General features: G+C 53.9%; 1 protein-coding gene across 10 annotated transcripts in view; it reads left to right on the top strand.

Moving 5' to 3' along the window:
* Positions 1-12,154, top strand: part of DNM2 (dynamin 2) — a 93,417-nt gene that overhangs the window by 21,280 nt on the left and 59,983 nt on the right. The gene's annotated exons all lie outside the window — the stretch shown is intronic.

The following is a 12,154-nucleotide window of genomic DNA, read 5'->3' as shown; positions in this document are numbered from 1 at the left end:
GACAGCAAAAGATATGATTTATCGTTACATGTTACATTCAGCCACAACTGAGAATAGAACTAGTCCAGTATGTCAAAGGTCCAGGGCAAAGGGCCAAAAGGGGCCGTTTTGATACGAGCAAGGTGGGTCTCTCAAAGGCGGTCGAGGCGATCAGAATGGCCATCGATGTTCCAGATCCACTGAGACAAATTCTAGACAGTAGGCAAGCAGTCCAACAATTTGTACCAGCGTCCCTGGCCTCTGGCTTCCCTTGTTTCTGCTCCTGTGGCTTCCATGGATGTACAAGTTTACTTGGACCTCTGCCTCATCTTTCTTCTTTTGCGCTTCAGCCTGCGCATTCGCTTCTTCCTCCACTTCGCTCTCATGGGGCGGAGGTTTCTCCGAAGATGGCGCTAAGGCCGAGACCTTTCTTCTTTTTTTTAGAAAAATTTAAAATTGTTTTTAATTTTAAAAATTTTATGAAGCTTTATTGAGGTATAATTGATATATAGAAATCTGCAATCTCCTTCTTTAATATATAGGAGCTTACACTATAAATTTCCCTCTGACCTGCTTTAGTTGTATCCTGTAAGATTTGGTATGTTGTACTTTAATTTTCATTCATCTTAAAGTATTTTTCTAATTTCCCTTGTGATTTCTTCTTTGACTCATTCGCTGTTCAGGAATGTATTGTTTAATTTCCACATGTTTGTGAATGTCTCAAACTTTCCTTCTGTTACTGTTTTCTAACTTGACTCCACTGTGATCAGAGAACATACTTCGTATGATTTCATTCAGTCCTTTCACAGTTAATCAGTCTTGTTTTATGACCTCAAATATGGCCTATCCTGGAGAGAATGTTCCATGTGCCCTTGATAAGAATGTGTATTCTGTTCTTGCTGGGTGGAGTGCTCTATACATGCCTTCAGGTCTTGTTGGTTTATGGTGGTGTTCACGTTTTCTGTTTCCTTGTTGATCTTTTGTCCATTGTTCTATCATTTTTTTTGTTTTTTTTTTTTTTTGGCTGCGTCATGCGGCTTGCGGGATCTTAGTTCCCTGACTGGGGATTGAACCCAGGCCCCACGCAGTGAAAACGTGGAGTCCTAACCACTGGACCGCCAGGGAAGTCCCGATCCATTATTGAAGGTGGGGTATTGATGTCTCCAACTATTATCGTTGACTCGGCTGTTTGTCCCTTGCCCTGTGCTTTCTTTACAGCTGTGTAGTATTCCTCAGTCCCACTAAATCCGGTCACTCTCCTGCATGATTTTTGTTTGTTTGTTTTTGTTTTTTAAGTAGAAGTATAGTTGATTTACAATGTTGTGTTAGTTTCAGGTGTACAGCAAAGTGATTCAGTTATACATATAGTATATATTCTTTTCCAGATTCTTTTCCAGTAGAGGTTATTACAAGATATTGAATATAGTTCCCTGTTCCTTGTTGTTTATCTGTTTCCTATAGTAGTGTGTGTATGTTAATCCCAAACTCCTAATTTATCCCCCCCACCCTGACCCCTCTCTCCTCTTTGGTAACCATAAGATTGTTTTCTGAATGAGCTTTGAGGTTGTTTCCAGTTTTCTCCTCCTGACAGAGCCTTGGGGGTCGACCAGCTTGCACATCTGCTAGGCTCAGGGCTGATCCCTGGAAGGGGGCTGCTGTGTTGGAGAGGGAGCAGATATAGGATCATCTTGCCAGAGACCTTCTGGGGGTACCAAGGAGGGTCTGTGGTGCCAGGGGGTGACACCCCCGCTCCATCCCCATCACCCTTGTGAACTGTCCTGTGGAACAGGGCCCTACGTGTGCCGGGCATTGGGCTTCATGTGACTTGTCCTAGTCTTGCCAGTGACCTGACGGGGTGGGCACTGTTATTAGGTCCATTTTACAGATGGAGAAACTGAGGCCCGGGTAAGTCCTGACCTTCACCCAGGTCCCACAGCAAGGCTGTGGCTGAGCTATCTGGCTGCAGACTGTGCTCTGCACCCCCACGCTTGGCTCTCCTGTCTCCACAGGCAGCCGTGCCTGGCTGTCCTGCCTTCAGCATTCAGGGCTCCTTTCCATCTTCATTTCCGGATGTGTGGTATAGTGACTGGGATGGTGCCTGACAGTGGGGACAGGAACGAGTCCAGCTGGATGGGTGCCTCAGTGGTTGGGGAAGAGAGGTGTGCTGTTAGCTGTGAGGCTTTGGTCTAGGTGATGACCTAACCTCTCTCGCCTCAGTTTCCCCATCTGAGAAACGGCGTGGGTGAGAGTGTCCGTGAGAGTGAAACAGGGACTTGCGTGTGCAGAGGGCAGCTCAGGGCCTGCATGTCGTACCCCAGAGATGCCAGCCGGGCTTGCTGTTTGCTCCTCAGCAGGCATTTACTGAGCACTTGCTGTGTGCCGGACACCGGCAGTGAACAAAGCAGACAAGCATGCCTGTCCTGACGGGGCTGACGGTCTGCGGCGGGGGACCAGTGAGCAGGAAGGAAGCGTGGAGGGGTGCAGAGCCCGGCCCGGGGAAGCGGTGAGGGCAGCCTCTCCCAGGAGGTGCCGTCCGGCCAGCGTCCGAAGGAAGAGTGGAGGGCGCTCTGGCGTGTCTGGTGGCAAAGCAGCCCAGGTGGAGGCCTCAGCCAGCAGGGCCTTGAGGTGGGAGAGGAGGGAATGGTAGGGAACAGTGGGGCGCTGGCCCAGGCAGGGCCTTGTGGGCTGCGGGGAGGCCACAGATTTTGTCCCAGCGTGTGCGGGAAGCTACAGGTGGGTTTTAAGCACGTGACGGGCGGTTTGAAAAGCTCTCCCTGGCTGCTGGGCTAAGAACATACAGGGCCGGGAGAGGGAGACGTGGGTGGGGGAGTGTGGCTGTGACCCAGGGGACTTAGCCTAAGGATGTTGGGACCAAGCAGGAGAGAAGGGGATGCATCTGGGTCTGTTGAAGGCAGTGGCGACAGGATTTGCTGAGAGGTGGGCCCTAGGAGGTGGGAAAGAGACCACCCAGGGAAGGGCGGGAAGCCCGTCCTGTCTCGTGTGTCCCTGTGCCCCTGGTATGCCTTGAGGGTTCCTCACAGTGTGACACTCCATCATGCTGGCAGAGGCTCTGGGAAGGAGACGGGGTGCAGAGGGGGTGCACTTATCCCCAGAGGCCAATGCCCACCCTCTTGCTTGAAGGAAGCCTGCAAGGAGGAAGGCTCTGGAATGCTGGCAGTGGGCTGGGGCGCTGCCTGGCTTTCCTTTCCACGTATTTACCAACACCCTGCCCCTGCGTTCGGTTGGGCCCCTCTGGGTGGCGATGTATACAGAGCTAGAAATCCACATGTGGCTGACCACCGTCCAGGGGCTACAGATTCACGGCGAGCGCCCACCACCTCCCCAGCACCTGCGATGTCTCCTCCCTCCCCCAGCACATCCCATTTTACGGGTGAGGACACCGAGCCCAGAACATGAGTGACTTTGCTGCCAAGGTCGCACGGCCAACACTGCGCAAGTCAGGCCACCTGCTGCAGTGTAGAGCTGTGAGGAGGTGTCAGAGGGACGCCCGCGAGGGTGGAGTTGAGAGCTCAACTCCCCCAAAACTGGTGGTTTCCCCATCACCCTTGAAAATGTGGCTTGGCTGACCCGTTGCTTTGGAGCCTCAGTACAAATGGAAAGTTATGAATTAGTGGGAATTCCCTGGTGGTCCAGTGGTTAGGACTCTGTGCTTCCACTGCCCAGGGCCCCCACAAGCCGCACGGTGTGGCCGGAAGAGAAAAAAACGTTCAAGTTACAAATTAATATTTGCCTGTTATAAAAGTTATTTAAAAAGTTATAAAAGACCAAAATCCAAATCACATTGGAGACTGTAAGAAACAGAAGGTTTTCCATTCTCACTCCATAGACGACCTCCATGAAGGGCTCAGGGTGTCACCTCCAAACTTACTGTCCCTACACAGGCAGGAAAAAAAAATGGAGGACACAAACGGTTCTGCATGTCACGCTTTGCTTTGAGCACTACGGCCTGGATTGCTCCCTGGGCCAGTTCCAAGCTTGATTTAGCCAATTGCCTGCTGACGGACCTCTAGGTTGTTAATGGGTTTCACTCTGGAAAGTACTGCCGCAGGGAGTGGCCGTCCTTGCAGACCCACTCAGGAGAATGAAAACCCGGTGACGTGGGGCAGGAAGGGTCAGAAGAGGACAGTCAGGCCTCTCAGAGGAGGTGGCATCTGAGTTGAGTCCTGAGTGACCAGAGGAAGCCAGGATTATGGAAAGGCTCCAGGGAGAAGGTCATTCCAGGCAGAGAATGAGCATGTGCAAAGGCCCTGATGCAGGAATTGCTTCGGCCTGCTTGCTGTACTTTGACCACCGGTGTGGCCAGAGGGAGTGCGCGAAGTGAAGGTGGGGGTGAGGGAAGGGAGGTGATGGGGTGATTGCCCAGGGCCTCGGAAGCCACAGGGAGCACTTTGGAGCAGAGGAGGGATGTGATCTCATATTGCGTTGGGTTTTTCTTCGACTGCATGGGGCAGATGGTCTCTTTTGGGCACCGTGGTAAGAACTTCTGCAAACCTTCCACTCTACCTTACCTCACTTAACAGATGAGGAATCTGAGGCACAAAGATGTCACCCCACCTGCACAGGTTGTCCAGAAAGGATTCCAGCCGGGGTCTGAAAGGCCCAGAGCCAGGGCTGCTGTATGCTGTGGGCCACTTCCTGCTTTTGCTCCTGGCCTGGCTGCCAGATGAGACCACAGAACAAGTGACACTATGGCTGAGTGCCTGGCGAACCTGCAGGATTCCTGAGCAGGGAGGAGCCTGCTGGGAATTTTGTGAAGGGTGACACCTGGAAGTGAGATGATGAAAGCCGGCGGGGGGCACCCACAACCTATCCCATCGTCCCATCGTCATCCGAGCCTCAGTCTCCTCATCTGTACAATGGCAGGTTTGGTCCTTCGTCCCACAAGCATTGGTCCCCTGCCTCGGGCCAGGCAGAGGACCCTTTCCCCGTGAGGCTGCCACTCTTCTAATGGGCGGGTAGGTGGGAAGGGATAAACCACAGCCATGTGAACAAATCAGTAAACCAGAAGGTGGCGGTTATGAGTAGAAGTGAGAATTGAGCAGGATGGTGGGTGACAGCGGGGAGCTGCTCCATATCAGGGGGTGGGTGCAGGGAGGAGACCGTTTGGCCAGGAGTTGCCAGCTGGCCTTGTGAATGCTGCAGGGAGAGGGTTCCAGGTCTAGGGAGCAGCCCGTGCAAAGGCCCTGAGGCACACTGTGCCTGGTGTGTTTGGAGAACATGGAGGAGGCCAGTGTGGCAGGAACTAAGTCATTGAGGGGAGAAAAGGAGGAGGTGAGGGCAGGGAGGTGACTGGGAAGATCACGCAGGGCGGGTCCCATGGGCCACAGGGAGGACTTGAGCTTTTTTTTTTTTTTTCCCCCTTGGCCAAACTTCATGGCATGCAGGGTCTTAGTTCCCCTGTCAGGGATCAGACCCGTGCCCCCTGCAGTGGAAGTGCGGGGTCTTAACCACTGGACCACCAGGGAAGTCCTCAGGCTTGGGCTTTTAACCTGAGTGAGGTAGTAGCCCTGGGAGGGCTCTGAACAGAGGGGGTCATGCCCTGACTTGTGGTGGGCAGCCTGAGAGGCAGCCACTGCACTGGTCCAGGCAAGCGCTGGTGGGCCAGGCTGAAGGCCTTGGATGTGGAGAAAAGTAGGCCCATTCAGGCTCCATTTGGAGGTGGAACCTGCAGGACTTGCCGCCTGGCGGGGTGGGGGATGGGAGACAGGAGGACCCCCTGGTCTGTGGTCTGAGTCAGGGGCATAATCACCGTACCTGGCCCTTGGGGGGACCACAAGGACACTGTGGCACATGCCTAGGGACACTGAGTGCAGGCTGGGCTCCAGGTAGCCGATGGTTACTGTTGGATGGTATCGAGAGGGGATGTGGACGAGGCAGGGACCAGGGCAGGGACCAAGGGCGTGTGCACAGGCCGGATGTTGTGGCCTCGGAGACTGAGCGATGATGACCTCTGCTTCTGTTCTAGCAAAATTACAGAGGAGGGGCTTCCCCGGTGGCGCAGTGGTTGAGAGTCCGCCTGCTGATGCAGGGGACACAGGTTCGTGCCCTGGTCCGGGAGGATCCCACATGTCGCGGAGTGGCTGGGCCCGTGAGCCATGGCCGCTGAGCCTGTGCGTCCGGAGCCTGAAAAAAAAAAAAAGAAACTACAGAGGAGTCCCCCCAGGCAGGTGGGGGTGACTGGGGGCTCTGCCTCATTGGTGTCCCACCCAGGTTCCCATCCTGATTCTGCTCCTTCCTTGCTGAGTGGCTTTTGCAGGTCTCGAAACTGAGCCTTAGTCTACCCATCTGTGAAATGGGCGTATTGACCCTGGCATCATTCCTTTGGCATTGCTAGAGAGTTTACTGAGATGTTACCTAAAATGGGGTTAGAGCTGGGCCGGGTGGGCAGCCAGGGTTCCCTGTATGGACTCTTGTGAGAGCCTGAGAGAGTCAGGCCAGACATGACCCTGGGGCACATGCTCCTGCCCAGGGGCTCTTGCTGTGGCTGGCATTGTGTGTGGTCTCCCAGCCCCACTGAGGCTTTGGGTGACCCCTTGAGGAATTGATGATGAGGAGGGGATCCCAGCGTGGGGCCCTTGCCTGGGCCCTCACAGGCTCTGGCTTCAGGCTGACTCATCCTCTGCCGGCTTTTGTGTTTGTTTTCCCTCCCCTGGGGTTTTAGTCTCCATTGTTCCTGCATCTCTACCCTCCTGGGGACTGCAAGTCAAAGTGCTCCTGGGGAGGCCTTGTGCTCCATTCAGGAGACAGTAAATAAACAGCCTGGGCTTCTGAGTGGCCCACGGTGCCACCTCCTGTTGCGCCCTTCCCCTCCCTGCCCCCTACTGCCTTTCCCGGAGCCCTCATCACCTTCTAGGGAGAGGCAGCCCATTTTAGAGCCTGGAAACTGAGGCTCCAAGAGGGTGAAGTGACTTTTGCCAGGTCACGTATCCCAGTGGATGGGCGGCGTCCTCCCATCCCACAGGTGGCTGGGCCAGTGCCCAGAGAGGACAGAGACCTGCCCAGGGTGGGAGCAGATCTGGGCTTTGAAGCCAGGCCATCTGGCTCCAGTGTTCACGTTCCTCCTGTCCATTCAACATTTAATGAGCACCTGCTGTATGACAGGCTCTGTTCTAGGTGCTGGAGATCCAGTGGTGACCAGTTTAGGTGAAGAGGTCCCATCCTGACACAGGACTAGACCTCCACTGGAGGCCAAGTTGGTGGTAGTGGGCAGGGGCATGCATTTGGGAGGGAGAGGTGTGATCCGCTGCATCTGCAGAGCCTGAGAGGAAGGCAGAGGGAACAGCCCTTGCAAAGGCTTGGAGGCCAGCAGTGCAGGGAAGAACCCAGAGGCTGGGGCCGGTGGGTGGGGGGCGGCTACCAGGGGGCAGCCCTGGGGGGGTGGTGGGATGGGCAGGTGGGGGACCCTGTCAAACCTGGGATTGGTCATGTGACCTCTGCAGGAGGGAGGCTTGGAGGCCCAGGTCTCTGTTTTAGGAGGATGACCACATATAGCCTGAGAGGAGGATGGGTCAGAAGCCTGGGACCAGGGGTGGGCCCAATGGCTTAGAGGCCAGGGATGGTGCTTAAATGACCATAGTTAACACCTATTGAGCACTTACTGTGTACCAGGGAGCAGAATAAACCCTAGATCCTGTTCTGGGGAGCTGACATGGGGGTGGTGAGGGGCAGACAAGAAGCAGATAAGTGACATACAAGGGGTTAGTGCTCTGGAGAAAAATGAGGCACGGGAGGAAGATGGGGGGCGGGTGGAGCTGTGAATGAGGGTGGGAGAAATCTCCCTAGGGAGGTGTCGTTTGAGCCAGAGCTGTGGGGCGCAAGTCATGGGCAGCCTGTTTTGCTACCTAGCTGCCCTCTGAGGTGAGAGGAGTTTCCCCATTACTAACTAGGAAACCCAGATCAGAGAGGCTGGGAAGCTGGCCCAAGGTCACAGCATGCAGGGCCACCTCGGGGCACAGTGGCCCTTGTAGCAGCTGGGAAGAGAGAGGAGGGGGTGGGCACTTTGAGTCAGAGGGAGGGACTTGGTGACCAGTGGAGTGTGGGTGGGGTCAGGGAGGAGGAAGCTGATGACTGAGGCTTGAAAGTCGCCTCCTGATAAGTGGACAGTCAGTGTTGCGGGCAGAGCTGCTTGGGGGAGGCGGTCTCCTTCCACCACCCAGGCCAGGAGGGCCCCAAGAGTGCTCCTGCTGCTGCGTGCCGGGAAACCCTGTGGGTGGGCCTTACGGCACAGCCGGGCAGGAGCCTCCTTACTGAGCCCCTCCGAGATTTCTGGGGGGCTGCTTTTCAGGGACTGTTGAGGCTGAGGGTGGGTGTTGCAGTCTGGCGGCTTCCGGATACACGTCCCAGCCCAAGTTGCAGCCTTCCCCTGCGAGGGCCCAGAGCTCTCATCACGCTGGCCCTCGTGTTCTTCTGAGGCTCGCATTGTCTGTTGTGTGTGGTGTCACCATCGTGCTCACGGTGCCTGGGCCTCCTGGACATACCCCGAGCAGTCACAGGACAGCACGTGTCAACACCAGTGGCGGAAAGCCTGGTCCTTGCCGGGGAGATGCCTGTAGTTTCCATGGCGGACATGCAGGCCCAGAGGCCGGGGGCCTTGGTGGTCAGAAGCTCGGACCCCATGGGTTTCAGTCTACACTCCTGCCACCCCCGGTTGCCAAGTGACCGTGGGCAGTTGCCCAACCTCTGGGCCTAGTGACCTCCGTAAAATGGAGCTCACAGACCACCTTGTTGGATCTTGTCATGGTTAAATGAACCCATTTAGTGGCACGGAAAGTTCTCAGCTTTTTGCCTGGCATACAGTGAGCTCTCGACAACTGTTAGCTACTCTTAAAAAAATTTTTTTTTGGAGTCAGTAATCCATGTGGATGATGCAGAATTCAGAGATGTTCCAAAACAGTGCAGTGCCTCTCCGCCACCCTAACCCCCTGCAACAGGCCCCAGCCACCCTGGGCTCTGTGTTGAGGCTTTTTATTTACTTACAAAACACACTGTTCCACACGTTTTGTTTTCCGCACTTAATACACCCAGAAGGAAATTCCATGTCAGGAGATAAAAAGCTCTTTTTTGTTGTTGTTGTTTTGGGGTGTGTGTGTGTGTGTACATGTGTGTGTGGCTGCACAGTGACACGAATGGGCCATAATATAATCAGTCTCCCCCATGGGCTTTAAAGTCCTATACATCTGAGCTATTACTGGGAAACTAGTAAGATTATAATGTTTTTTTTTTTTTTTTTTGCGGTACGCAGGCCTCTCACTGTTGTGGCCTCTCCCGTTGCGGAGCACAGGCTCCGGACGCGCATGCTCAGCGGCCATGGCTCACGGGCCCAGCCGCTCCGCGGCATGTGGGATTTTCCCGGACCGGGGCACGAACCCATGTCCCCTGCATCGGCAGGCGGACTCTCAACCACTGCGCCACCAGGGAAGCCCAGATTATAATGTTTTTGTGGGCAAATTTTAATGGAGTGCTTTCTCTGTGCTTTGTATCTGAGTCTTCACGAGTGCATGTTTCTGGACCTCCTTGTGCTTGTGAGCTTGAGATTGAACTTAGATATGGTAAATTGTCCTAATCTTACATGTACACCTTCATTTTAAAAATAAATGCATGCACTGGTCAGATCAAGATAGAGGGCGTTGTCATCGCCCCACAAAGTCCCCTCCTGCCCCGTCTAGTCAGTTCCCCCAGAGGGGACCAACTGCTCTGATTTCTATCAGCAGAAACTAGTTTTGCCTGTTCAGGGTTAGGTCTGCCCTGTGACTCAGCAAGAGAAACAAGGGCATATGTCAACAAAAGGCATGGATGAGAATGTTCATAGCAGCTTTATTTGTAATGGCCCCGAGCTGGAAAGACAACCCCTCGCTCCCCACCAAAAGCCTCATCAGCTTGCGAGCAGATGAACAGACTGTGGACCATCCACGCAGTGGCTCACGGGTCAGCAAGGAAAAGGAACCGACCCTGATCACACATGACAGCGTGGAGGAGCCGCATGGGCGGGACATTGGGGATTCCATTCACATGCTGCTCCTGTCTTGTTTGGTCACTGACCAAAGCCCTCTTACCCCCATGATGTGTCTTCTTTGTCCCCACCCACACCATCTCACGTGGTTCCTGTCAGGAGGTTGGCACTGGTGTCCCCAGCACTTCCCAAGGTGCTCAGTACGTGTGAGTAATACTTGAGTGAACAAGCTTGTGACCTTGGCCAGGTCACAAATCCTTGCTGCTTCTCAGTCTTCTCACCTGCCAAATGGGAGAATGGGAGTCACGCCCAGAACGTCGCTGGGTTCTTTGTCATCCTCAGGAATGTGGCTCCATGGGGAGCATCCGAGGCGTGTGGAGGGTTGACCATGCCTGCCGCCAGGGGCTGTGGGCTTTATCCCCCCCGGGGCTTATGTGTGCCCTTGGGGCGTTCTTCCCTCTGTGTGCAGTTGCCTACTGCCTGCCTCTTGGCTCCCACCCTCACCACTGAAGCTGCCAGAGGGGTCTTTTATTTTATTTATTTTTTATTGTTTTTATTTTTTGGCCGTGCCACGTGGCATGTGGGATCTTAGTTCCCCGACCAGGGATCGAATTCGTGTCCCCTGCATTGGAAGCGCAGAGTCTTAACCACTGGACCACCACCAGGGAAGTCCCCAGAGGGGTCTTTTAAAGCCACATACCTTTAAAAGCACACAGGGTTATGATCTGACTGTCCCTTAACAGTGACAGCAAGTGGCCTTGCTCTAAGAATGACGACCAGCCTTCTCCCCGTGACCTCCAGCACCACCGTCACCCCACCCCTCTCTGGGCCCGTTCACTTGTCCACTCCAGCGCCCCACTCTGCTGCTCACAGCGGCACCCCCATAGGACCTCCAGAGCCGATCTGCCCCTGGGATGTCCCTCATCTCACAGGCCGACCTGCTGCGTGGTCACTGCCGTGTCCCTGTGCCCAGCCAGAGGAGGCGCAGCATAAGCGTGGTGGGACCGCCCACAGGCCGATGGGGCACGACCCTCATAGTGCATGGCGTGCGGTGAGGGCGCGCCTCCTCCCTCATTCCGCCCACTGGGCTAACAGGTTCCCAGGGGTTCCGACACCCAGCCCATGCTGAGAACCAGCAACCTCCTCTGGGGCTCTCTCTGGTGTTCCCGATACAGGTAGGGTGCCCCTGAGACACTGGTTGTCACAGTTCTGGGGAGCGGGGTGGCACCAAGGATGCTTGCCTGTATGAAACACACCTGCCCAGTGTTCTGCACAAATCTCAGATAATCTGAAGTTTATCTGGGTGCAAAACTTGTTTAAAATTCCCTGAGCCCAGAACCTTTCTCCATTTTACATGGAACAACAAAGAATCCTTTGCCTGGCTTTGGTGATCTCTGAAAATGTTGCTTCTTTTGTGCCTGCCTGGACCCCTACTCTTTTGCTTTCCTTTTTTTTTTTTTGCCACGCCCATGCGGCTTGCGGGATATTAGTTCCCCACCAGGGATCTAACCTGGGCCTTCAGCAGTGAAAACGCGGAGTCCTAACCACTGGACTGCCAGGGAATTCCCTTGCTTTCCTTTCTTAATGGTCCAGGGTGGCTCCCGGCTTTCCCACTTTGCATGAATCCAGGTGTATTAGTGTAAGTCAGTGCAGGTAGTGCCTGTGTATTTCCATAGTGAAATACATAGCATATATATATATATATTTATTAAACAGCTTTATTGAGGGCTCATTTACATGCTAGGAAATTCACCCATTTCAAATGCAGTGATTTTTAGTAAATGTATAGTAAGTATTAGTAAACAGCACTGCAGTCAGCTTTAGGACATTTCCATCACTCCAGAAAGCTCTCTGCTCTCAGTTTCCCACCCCTGGGGCAACCACTGATCCACTCCACACCTCTATCGATTTGTCTTTTTGGGACATGAAACACATCGTGTTTTGTCATTAAATATTTTCCTTTTATTTTAGTCTTTATATCATATGTATGGCATTATATTACTTTTAAAAATGTAGGTAGGAAATGTACTGATCTGGGGACTTCCCCGGGCAGTCCAGTGGTTAAAGACTCCGCACTTGCACCGCAGGGGACGTGGGTTCAATCCCTGGTCAGGGAACTAAGATCCTGCATGCCACACGGTGTGGCAAAAAAAAAAAAAAAAAAAAAAGAAGAAATGTACTGATCTCTTTTGGGTCTGGGGGTTC

This window comes from Lagenorhynchus albirostris, chromosome 3 (assembly GCF_949774975.1).
Source record: "Lagenorhynchus albirostris chromosome 3, mLagAlb1.1, whole genome shotgun sequence".
Lineage (NCBI taxonomy): Eukaryota > Metazoa > Chordata > Mammalia > Artiodactyla > Delphinidae > Lagenorhynchus > Lagenorhynchus albirostris.
The sequence above is the reverse complement of the archived record's forward strand: the minus strand, read 5'-3'. Positions and strand labels throughout refer to the sequence as shown.